At 34.1% G+C, this 8629-nt stretch overlaps 1 pseudogene; it reads right to left on the bottom strand.

Moving 5' to 3' along the window:
• Positions 1-1811: 1811 nt before the first annotated feature.
• LOC120139906 lies at positions 1812-3265 on the bottom strand (annotated as a pseudogene).
• Between the last annotated feature and the right edge of the window lie 5364 nt (positions 3266-8629).

The following is an 8629-nucleotide window of genomic DNA, read 5'->3' as shown; positions in this document are numbered from 1 at the left end:
AGTGATTCGCCATTTCTTTTCATTTCATTTACGACCTCTTTCACACGGCTAATATAATCATCGATGTTTTATGTATTTTTAAGCGTACCTTCTTCGCTTTTTCGGCACCTTGTAAAGATTTTTGCAAAATCTCTCACGCTTGTTTTGCGGTCTTCGCATCAGAAATTTTTTCAAAGGTAGATTCGTCTACTCCTTGAAAAATAAAGAACAACGCTCTTTTATCTTTTTTTCCGGGATTCCTTCAATACCTTCTTTTCTTCATTGGTCAGGGCTGCTTCTGCTGCTGCATTTTCAGGCTCGGTGTAACCATCCTCGATGATATCCCAACAATCTTGGGAGCCTAGTAATGCCTTCATTTGAATGCTCCAATTGCCATAATGCATCTTTGTAAATATCGGGATTTGTGTTTGAATCATGTTGGCCATCTTCTCCACCACGTTAAACTCAAACCAAGCTCTGAGGCCACTTGTTGGAAGCGTAGATGGGCACTCGATAATTTTATAACTCAAACTATTATTGATACGAAAACAAAATACGTTACAGTGACACTACCTCAATATTACAATACTAGCTGCGGCTAGTTTACAATCACCTTATAGCTTTGCTAAGCTCTCTCTTAATTCTCTCTAATATTTTTCTTTCACTCGTTACTCACACACATAAACTAAAAGTTGAGCACACACACATATATATATGTTATATAACCGACTTGTTGAGGACTAGATTCTTCCTTAATTTTCTTTTAATCCCTCGTTTTTTTCCTTAATTATTAAGCATGAGCATGCTGCCAAAACTAATAAGAAAGTTGCTGCCACCTAACTTTCAAAAGTTGTTGCTCTTTTTACCTCATTTCAAATCATTCAAAATATCTTTGCGGACATACACTTGTGGTTTATATTGCTCCACTTCATTAAGTTTCTACATAATTCTTTCAACATGTTGAGTTTGACTTCCAACAAGATCAACGATACCCAGAAAGAACTACCAAGTATCGATATTGTTGAGCTAATGGTTTCGACAAACTTGTTAGGGAAGCACCCTCTTGTTGTCACTCTACTAAATTCACTTAGCCAAAGCAAGTCTAACCTAACAAATATTTTGAAACTCAATGATAACTAGATCTCTCTACATTATCTTTTAACTCACATTACACTAATGTTTTTTTAAAGTACCTTATGATCCCTCGATACACTAGAATTTTAAGCAAACCTAATCTCTTAGTGAATGCTTAATATAATTAAGTATAAGTCATTAACTCAACAACTCATTCTATATTAAATTTATTGTCACTATTAATCCAGTCTGACTATCTATTCAATCTGACTCTGATAACAATAACTTTAATTATTTGTGTTGTTTGGGACCGCACATGGTCTTGGGAACCTAGGATGGTGATCCCATGTGCTGCCATGTGATGTTTGAAATATTTGTCGTTTTGGTGGAATAAATGTTAGAATGGTGGCTTTTTTTTTAACGAAATTTTTATTACAGAACATGTTGGAGCGGGTGAGAGCTAGTATATTTGATCTTTACAAGTTCAATGAACAAGCTTCCACTGATTTATCTTTACAGCTTTACTTTCTTTCCCGTTCTATTTTGTATTTTAGTTCTTTGGATTCTACTGATTTTATTTTCTTCTCTGGTAAAATAAATTGCTGTTTTAATTAGTGATTTCAAGTCCGAACAATTATGATTGTATGATGTGTATGCATTGTGAATGACTAAAAATAATTTTAAACAGATATTACCTTATAATCTCATCATACTATTAGAAAAACATAACCAATGCAAATATGCAAAACCTAAGTCAGGAAAAGATGACTTAACAAAATTCCTGGTTCTTCCAAATTTGGGCTAGCTTGGCAAGGGATTTTGTTGAAGATCCATCGGAGCTCACAGTCATTTTGGCACACTCCCTCAGTTTCTTCATTCTGGTTCTAAGGAGTTGCCCTTCACCCCCTTCGAGCACTTCCTTTGCATATTTTTCAATATCTTGTCTCCCCACCTCCCCATCTTCATTGTGTTCCACCCTTAATGCAACTTTCAGACCATCTTTTAACAGTGCAGCATTCATCTTTTGCTCTGCATAGGGTGGCCATGCAATTAACGGCACACAATGCACAATGGACTCCAACACTGAGTTCCAGCCACAGTGGGTCAAGAACCCACCGGTCGAGCCATGACTCAATACCTGAACCTGAGGAGCCCAATTCAGAACCACCAAACCAATCTCTTTAGTTCTCTCTAAAAACCCATCAGGCAGAAATGCTAAAGGGTCCTTACCACTGCCAGTGCCACTCTCTGTGCTGTCGAAGTAAGTGGTGTTTGCAGCTTCATCCACAGGGTTCTTCACAACCCATAGAAATCTCTGCCCACTCATTTCCAAACCCAACGCCAATTCATTTATCTGTTCATGCGAGAGAGTCCCACCACTTCCAAAACAAACATAAAGCACTGACCCACCAGGCTGCTCATCTAGCCACCTTAAACAATCTTTAGACCCTTCAATTTCATAGGTTGAAACAGATTTTGTCAAAGGTCCAACAAGAAAAATCGCAGGCAAACCACGCTCAACCTCCATTAAAGCCTCGAAAGCATCGTTTTCCAGTTCCATAAAGCTGTTCACTATAATCCCAGCAGCCAATGGGTATTTTTTGCAGATCTGAAGAGTCTCTCGATAGGCAAAATCTTGCCTGTGTTGAAGCGGGTCCGCTACATCGCTTCCACGAAACGGAACGCATCCTGGTAACTTGATCAGCTCAGGCAAATCTCTGAACTCACATGAAAACATCTGATCAAGCTTGGGTAACTCAAAAATCATTGATAATATCATGACATTTGTAGCGACGAAAAGATAGGGTTGAAGGCCAAATTCCTTTGCAATATCAAATGCGTCGGTGCCAAAAACGTCAACAACGAAGGCAGCAACCCGCTTTTACTGAGCTAGGACCTTGTACGAGTCTCTGAGAAGATGAAATGACCGAGTCAAGCTGAGAATAATCCGGGACTCAATTTTGACATCCTCGGGAAGATCGTCGAAGCTAACCGGAGGGAGAAAGATGGAGGACATTGTTTCGGGCAGTGATAGAAAGAGTTGATTTTGGAGCTTCATTGATGATCCATCGTTGGGGATAATGAAAGTGACTGCAAAGTTGTGGAGGTAAACTAGTTGCTTGGAGAACTCGATGAGCGGGATCAAATGACCCATTCCTGGAGTAGGCACGATGACTACATGGAGCAGTGCTTCTTGGATGGTTTCCATGGCGGATTAGACTGGTTCAGTTAAACACTACTGACCACATGGAGTAGCCAGTTGCCTTCTTCCTCTAATTTAATGGATTTCCATAAGTGAGGCTACGTCGCCGTCCGCTGACTACGCTAGATTCGGTTTTTTTAAGGATGCATTATTGATTATTTTCGTTTTAAGTGTTTATATATGTTTTTTCCATTAAATTCAAAAATATATAAATTCAAAAATATAATATTTGATTATTTTTATTTTTATTTAATTAAAATATTATAAGAATTAATTATCGTTAGACTTTTAACGAATTATTGACATGGGAACATATAAAATCAAAAAGAATAAAATACACAAATAATCACTAATATTTAAATAAAACTTCATTTTCTCCGCTTAACTTTCAATAACCCTAATCAAATTCCCAATAATCCCAGTTCTAACTAAAAACCCTTTACAAAAATCAAACCCAGAGATCAAATACACAATCTTTGAAGCATGTTCTTGAATCTCCATCTTTGAGGAATCAAGAAACTCCATTAAAACATATACATATCACCGATTTCAACTACGATTTTAACATCTCTCATCATCGTCCACATCTTGATATAAATTACCCAAAGCTTGCCTTTTCATCTCTGTATCACCAATCTTCATTCTTGTCAACAAATCCCTTACATAGAACCTCATGTCTTCTTTGCAAGCACCAAGGCTTGGTTTTGAAACAACAATGACGAAACCATGGCTCAAAATCCCAGCAACAAAAATCCCAAAAAAAAACTTCACATGAGAATCGAATTTCGCAACAATGACATCAAGGTCGTTTTGCATCAAGAGCTTCCCGTTATAAGAAAGATCCAAACATTCATTTACATTGTCTAAAATGGATGGAAGAAAAATCACAGCTTGAATCAGAGATTTCAATGGCAATCAACCTAGAACTCAACTCTTCTAGCCTCTTTCGAATAACTTGTCATTTAACATTGAAAACTTTGATAGAATAAGAAAGAGAAATCAAAGAAGATATATCCTCCATTACTTTGCTTTCTCTTCTTCACACATTTTGTTGTTCTAGTCACTAACATTAAACAGACCCCATTTTACTCTTGATGAAAGGAATCAAAGGGAAGAGCATTAACTGTATATCTATGGAGTTATCTCTTTGTTCTGCAGCTGAAACTCCGACCCATTTGACCATTTGGGGGATTGTGAAATGGAGACAAGTCAATAGGAAGAAGAGGATGGCAATTCTGTCATGGTGAAAAGGTGGATGAAGCTCAAAATCTTAGTGATCATTTATGTATTTTACCCTTTTAATTTTATATATTTTCAACGTGTCACATCAATAATCCGTTAAAAAGTAAATGAAAGTTAATTCTTAGTAATCAAATATTAATTAAATAAAAATGTAAGTTATTAGATTTTTTTTTTGAATTTAGTGATAAAAAGAAAACTATACTTAAACAAAAGTGATCAATCTTATAGATTATCCATTTGTTTTAAGGAACTAATTGGTTTAACGGTAAAATACGTAAACAGTCATTCAGCTACATGGTGCTTTTTTTTTATTGAGTTCTCTGACAATGAACAATTACAAAATGATCATATAATTTCATGATAATGTGTAGGAATGGGCATGGGACTTAACCTGATGGATTCTGATTTAACCTGATCTTATAGGGTTAGTTTTTTTTATTACTTTTTGGAAATTTGAGTCAATTTAAGTTTTCTTAAGGATAAAATTAGATAAGAGTTTTAGTTTATGGTGAAAAATTTTCAATCCGACCTGAAATTACAATATAATTATCTCTTATAAATTTATGGATAATTATGATATTATCCTCTCTTTTTTCAATTAGATCATTATTTTACCTAATATATATATATATATATATATGTATCGAAGTAGGTGTATGTGAGGGTTTTTACTAAAAAAACGAGTTGGGTGGAGCCTCTCTAAATCTTACCATCTTGGTCAGGGCAAATAACGAGTGAAGGGATATAATGCTTGAGTCGGTTAAAAACTTGGTTCAACCCAACCTATACTCAAACCTAATAATGTGACAAAATTGGTTTAATAACAAATTTAACCCCAACTTTTATAATTCATTTTAATTTAATCCTAATTCTAAAAAAATAATTTTTTTCTTTCTTTTTTCTTTTCATTTCTTTTCTCCTTCTCTTCTGGCCTTTTTCTCCGGCTGTTGTTTGCCACTAATTGGCCAAAATCCCTGAAATCAAAGGACAAAAATTTATTCTTCCTTTCCATATCCATAGCTCTCTGACGCTTGCTCACTCTCCTTGTACTTTGATGATTTGAGTCCCAAAAACTAAAGAATTAAAAAAAATGAATTCATCAAATAATCTCATCTAAATTATTAAAAAAAATTGAAATCAAAGGACGAAAAGGACACATCTTCACACAAAACACAGGAGATATTTTGCTTTTGCAACTCAATCTGTATCTCTACATGCCACACTGCCTTCGCTGAGTTTGCAAGGTATGCATCCATTAAGTTCGAATTTAAATCAATTAGTTCATATTATATATGCAATCGACGGTAATATCTGATCAATGCTAACCATTTGCATTTTCTACTTACAGGTTGAGAGATCTAACTACGATTAAATGTCAATAACCTCTAGAATATATAATTAAAAACTTTCAATTAATACCGCTTTTCCTTATATTATAAGTTCAATACATATTAAAAATAAAAATTCTCCTTCCCCTCTTTTTTAGAAAAAAAAAAACAACAATATTTAAATTAATTTTATAATTTTACTCCAACTCTAACAGTCATTGCACGTCACATCATTCTTGGACAAGAGATGAAATAAACTGAACTTGACCAAAGATTTCTAATTCAAGTGATTGTGAGCTAATATGTGGAAAGTACGTCTCTGTCTTCAAATATGTATAAATCTCGTGGTATATTTTAAAATAAAGTTCACAAAATAATTTATAATAAAATTAATTTATTAAATTTTAAATTATAAAAGATCTATGATGTCTTTTTATCAATCATAAAAAACAATTAAAAGTACTATCAAAATCTTTATTTGTAACTTTTTCTATCACTTTCTCAAGAACTAAACAAAAAATTTATTTTTCCTTCAAACAAAAATGTTGTTAGAACACAAATGTTGTATATAGACGGACTTGAATAAAATTCATATGTAAATTTTCAAATTTTCAAATGTTATGAGAGGTCACACTTATTGTAACACCCCCAACCCGTATCCAACCCGGATACGAGTCATAGATATTACATTGACTTTTAAAACACAATTCATTACAAATAATAGCAAAATATTTGAACTTATATTACGAAAAATACAATAATATACATATGGTAATATAAGTTTACCATAATATTCAGAGCATACACAACTTAACTCTTTAGTTACATGCCAACATCCATTTTCATAACAAAATGACCTACTGATTAAGTTGCTTCTGATCTGATAGTTGCAGGAGTAATGTTGTCCAGCTGCTTAACCTCGATCGTCTACTTTATCGGATCCTACGTGTGAAACACTCACACGCTAAGTCATCGACTTAGTGAGGCAATATAATAATAATATCGATAAATATAAAGTAATTGCCAAAATAAGATGGGTTGAAATGATAAGATGTATGTAAACAATGCAATAACCAGAACCATGTTTCTTACACATATACTTATCAAATTTACATTCATAAGTTCGCCTTAGTAAGTTCATTAGCCCATGGTACCATACAAAGAACCTAAGGTATGTGAGTATTGTGAGGTTGTGCACTATGTTGTCACCACAGCTCATATAATTGCACCTAAGTGCCACGTAGAATTGCACCGGAGTGCCGCGTAGAATTGCACCGTAGTGCCATATAATAATGTCCATAAGGACTACATATCATTCCTTAAGAATCATATACATATGCCAAGGATCAAGTATGTGTCTCACCAGACCTCACACATGTTCCAAAGAATACATATATGTCCCGAAGGACCACATATCATTCCTTAAGAATCATATACATATGCCAAGGATCAAGTATGTGTCTCACCAGACCTCACACATATTCCAAAGAATACATATATGTCCCGAATGACCACATAGACCATCTACCCTTGGCATGCCAACTATACCTATAGTTCTCATTTACATAACATGGGCTTTCACAATTTATCTTATTTGTATCACGTAGACATATTATTTTCATACCTTTATCACATAACTCATATAACCTTTTATTGCATATTCATGTCCCATAATGCATAGGGTATGGATTCATGTCATATATCATAATATGAAATACTATCATGTATCAAAATATTGAATCTAGACTTATCACAATTCTAGAACTGAATAAAATACATATTCATGCTATGCATATGCACTCACCTAGATTTCTTTGTCTTTCCCTCGATTGATCCTACTTGTTGATGGTTCCGGAACTCGTTTAGGCTCGATATCTACATAGTAATTCATTGATACTTATCAGTATACTAATTAATATATTCTAAACTATCATTTCTTAGGCTAAAAGAAAAGCCATTTTCATCTTTTAATGGAGGTATGCATCGATGCACTACACCATGCATCGATGCATAAATCTTATTCGATGTTTGTATTTAATGGGGATGCATCGATGCACTCCTTATGCATCGATGCATAAATCCTATTCGATGTTTTCTTTTTAAATTAATGCATCGATGCACTGCATGTGCATCGATGCACCTTAAACAATTTTTGGAATTTATCATCGATGCATCGATGCACAATGAATGTACATCGATGCACATTGCCCAGAATTGTCATTTTAGCATGAAAATCTCTTCTTAGTCTACTTAACACTTTATATTTCCCCTCTTTATATATCCTTAACTTCCATACTCTTACTTAAACTAATTATTATCCATTCTATACTTTTGAAACTTAAAAATCCAATTCTCCATGTAGAATTTAAGAATCTAACCCAAATTCCAACATGTTCTAATTTGAATTCTAACACCTCATACTTCTTAGTTAGCTTTATGACAAGTAAAATTCCACTTCTAATTCTTATTAGGAACTCTAATCCAAGATTTCACTTTTCTACTTCCTTTCTTTGATTCTTCATATTCTCCTCATCTTATGGTTTTAAGATAATCTAAGCTTTCCTTAATCTTAGTTATCAACTAAGGATCAATAAGCAACCTTAAATTCATCAAGAATTTGGTCACAAGAAAACTCACCTTTAGCTTGGCTTCACGGTAGAGAAGGAGAAGGAAGAAGAAAGAAATATCCATAACCTTGTTTCTCTCATTAGCTTTCCACGTGGTTTATTAAATATCCTTAAGAAACATTTAATTATTTCCTTGTCAAAAGACTCATTTGCCCCTTTAGTTCCCCATGCTTTGC

The sequence above is a fragment of the Hibiscus syriacus genome, unplaced genomic scaffold (genome assembly GCF_006381635.1).
Source record: "Hibiscus syriacus cultivar Baekdansim isolate YM2019G1 unplaced genomic scaffold, ASM638163v2 tig00110777_pilon, whole genome shotgun sequence".
Taxonomy (NCBI): domain Eukaryota; kingdom Viridiplantae; phylum Streptophyta; class Magnoliopsida; order Malvales; family Malvaceae; genus Hibiscus; species Hibiscus syriacus.
The sequence above is the reverse complement of the archived record's forward strand: the minus strand, read 5'-3'. Positions and strand labels throughout refer to the sequence as shown.